At 32.9% G+C, this 3,416-nt stretch overlaps 1 pseudogene; it reads right to left on the reverse strand.

The window, feature by feature from the left end:
- Nucleotides 1-1,344: 1,344 nt before the first annotated feature.
- LOC129463493 (histone-lysine N-methyltransferase SETMAR-like) lies at nt 1,345-2,388 on the reverse strand (annotated as a pseudogene).
- Nucleotides 2,389-3,416: the final 1,028 nt, after the last annotated feature.

Consider the following 3,416-nt stretch of genomic DNA (forward strand, 5'->3'; position numbering starts at 1 on the left):
TAGTGACACTACTGTGCTATCAAACATTAGAAATTATTTCTTTTACCTAACTGCATTTTTGTACCCATTAACCATCCTCTTTTTATTACCCATCTCCCCTACACTTCCTAGCCTCTGGTAACCACCATTCTATTTAAATACCTTCATGAGACCCATTTTTAACTCCCACATATAAGTGAGAACATATGATATTTGTGTTTCTGTGCCTGGCTTCTTTTACTTAATGTAATGTTTTCTAGTTGCATTCATGTTGCCACAAATGAAAAGATTTCATTCTTTTTTGAGCTAAGTAATATTCCATTGTCTATATATTCTACATTTTCTTTATCCATTCTTCTGTTGATAGACATTTAAGTGGATACCGTATTTTGGCTGTTGTGAATAGTGCTGCAATAAACATGAGGATGCAAATATCTCTTCAATATACTGATTTTCTTTCTTTTGCATAGATTCCCAGAGGTGGGATTGCTAAATCACATGGTAGTTCTATTTTTACCTTCTTGAGGAGCCTCCATTCCATTTTTCATAGTGGCTGTACTAATTGGTATACATGTACACTGTTGGTGAGACCGTAAATTAGTACAACTGCCTACTCTTTAAGCATGGGCGATGTGTAATAACCTTCTTACAAAAGGTATAGGATGGAAAGAAGGAAAAAAAATTAGTCATCACAAAAATATTAAATATTTGATGCAATGGATGCATTAATTATCCTAATTTAATTTTTCCACATTGTATTAGAAAATCAGAACATCACTTTTCACCTTATAAATATATACAATTATAATTTATCAATATGTAGTAAAAATGTAACTTTTCAGAGGAGAAATTGGATAACAGACCCCGCCTAGGTGATTGAAGTTAACATTAAGTGCAATAATTCATATTGTTAGTATATACGCTTTGATGAAAGTCACTTTCCTTTTGTAGTCTTTTCCCCAAAGTACAAAAACTCTGTCTGATTATGAGAAAAACATCAGACGAATCCCATTGAGAGATGTTGTAGAAAATACCTGACCAGTATTTCTCAAAACTCCTAAGCCATCCAAAAACAATGTCTGAAAAACAGTCACAACCAAGAGGAGCCTAAAGACAGAATAACTACATGTAATATAGTATCCTGCATAAGCTCCTAGAACAACAACAACTGAAAGACATTAGGTAAAAATTAAGAAAGTCTGAATGAAGTACGGATTTTTGTTAATAATAATGTACCAATATTGATTCAGTAATGGTAACAAATATGCTATTCTAATGTAAGCTCTCAATAGGTTGGTGCAAAAGGAATTGTGGTTTTGCACCATGAAATTAAAATTATTATAACTAGACTCAGACACATCTTTATTAATCAAAATAGGAGCCATTACAATCAACACATTTTGGCCAAAGAGAAATAACTTTGTTCATTCCTGTAGTGTAAAAATCCATGCTTTGGGATTCGACAAACTCTTGGAAAGCATTTTTTTTTTTCTTTTGCATCCTGCTGATGTGGAAGCATTTTCCTGGCAAAAAGTTGTTGAGATGCTTTAAGAAATGGTAGTAAGTTGACAAGAGGTCAGGAGAATACGGCAGATGAGGCGAAACTTCATAGCCCAATTTGTTCAACTTTTGAAGCGTTTTTTGTGAGAGATGCAGTCGGGTGTTGTCATGGAGAAGAATTGGGCCCTTTCTAACCAAAGCCAGCTGCAGGCATTGCAGTTTTTGGTGCATCTCCTTGATTTGCTGAGCATACTTCTCAGAGGTAATGGTTTCGCCAGGATTCAGAAACCTCTAGTGGATCAGACCATCAGCAGACCACCAAACAGTGATCATGACCTTTCTTTTGTGCAAGTTTGGCCTTGGGAAGTGCTTTAGATCTTCTTCTCGGTCAACTCACTGAGCTAGTCATCGCTGGTTGTAGTATAAAATCCATTTTTCATCACATGTCACAGTCAGATCGAGAAATGGTTCATTGTTGTTGCGTAGAATAAGAGAACATGACACTTCAAAAACTATGATTTTTTTTATGTTCAGTCAGCTCATGAGGCACATACTTATCAAGCTTTTTCACCTTTCCAATTTGCTTTAAATGCAAAAAGATCATAGAATGGTCTATGTTGAGTTCCTCAATAACTTCTCGTGTAGTTGTAAGAGGATCAGATTCCATGATTACTCTCAATTAGTCGTTGTGAACTTCCAATGGCCGGCCACTATGCTTCTCATCTTCAAGGCTCTCCTCTCCTTTAAAAAGCTCCTTGAACCACCACTGCAGTGTAGGTTCATTAGCAGGTTCCTGGGCCAAATGCATTGTTGACATTGTAAGTTGTCTCTGCTGCTTTAATAAAGACCCATTTTGAACTGAAATAAAAAAATCACTTGAATTTGCTTTTTGTCTGACATTATTTCCATAGTCTAAAATAAACAGCAAATAATATGCCATTAGCAAAAAACATAAAGCAAGAATTGCTCATTAAATGATGTATAACATAACCACATTCATTTAAGAATGTATTCCAATATCAAACATTAAATTCCAACAATGCAAAACCTGCAATTACTTTTGCACTCACCTAGTAACAGAGGAATCTGGTTGTTGGGTGTAAGGAAATTCTTTTTCCTATCTTCATATTCTTAATGTTTATCTAAAACTTCTAGAATCAAATGATTAATTTAAAAACATTTATTGACTGAAAAACAAGTGTTATAAACATCTGAGACATTATTTGGCAAGTGTGTAAAATCATATACAAGAATATACATTGTTTTCAATAGTGACAGAATGAGAAAAATTTAAATACATATTAATTAATAATCAGATAATTTAGAAATTGGCCAATAACTTAACACCATAGATAAATTAAAGTAACTATGTAGATTTGTATTTATTGACCAAAAAATATGGTCACAACATATTGTTTAAAGAGGAAAAAATCAGATTAAAGAATAACAATAACAGGATTACTATGTTGATTTTTTTAAAAATGTACATGCATAAACAGATCTGAAAGGTTGTAAACAAATGCAATAGCTCTTTATGAATTATGAAACGATGTTTTTTCTTTTTTTTGTATTAAGCAAATCTCCTGCAATAAGCACGTAAACTTTTTAAAAAATATATATTTTACATAAAAATTTAAAAAAAGACTTCCAAATTTGTAACAGTGGTACCCTGAAAGTTAAATAGAACTTCACCAAGCAACCTTGAAGCAAAAAGGAGCTCCAGAGAGTAGATCTCGTATGCAAAATATGAACATGTAAGATCATGTCATATGCAAAAAAAACCAAAACTATGTTTATATATTTTTGTTTGTTTGCATAAAGAAGTTTACGACTATGGTTTTTCCTCATTTCATACATCAATGATATTGTTCTACTTAAGGAAACAGTGTTGAAATACATAGGAAAACCCCAAAACCATAAATCTAATGTGCAATGAA

The sequence above is a fragment of the Symphalangus syndactylus genome, chromosome 15 (genome assembly GCF_028878055.3).
Source record: "Symphalangus syndactylus isolate Jambi chromosome 15, NHGRI_mSymSyn1-v2.1_pri, whole genome shotgun sequence".
Taxonomy (NCBI): domain Eukaryota; kingdom Metazoa; phylum Chordata; class Mammalia; order Primates; family Hylobatidae; genus Symphalangus; species Symphalangus syndactylus.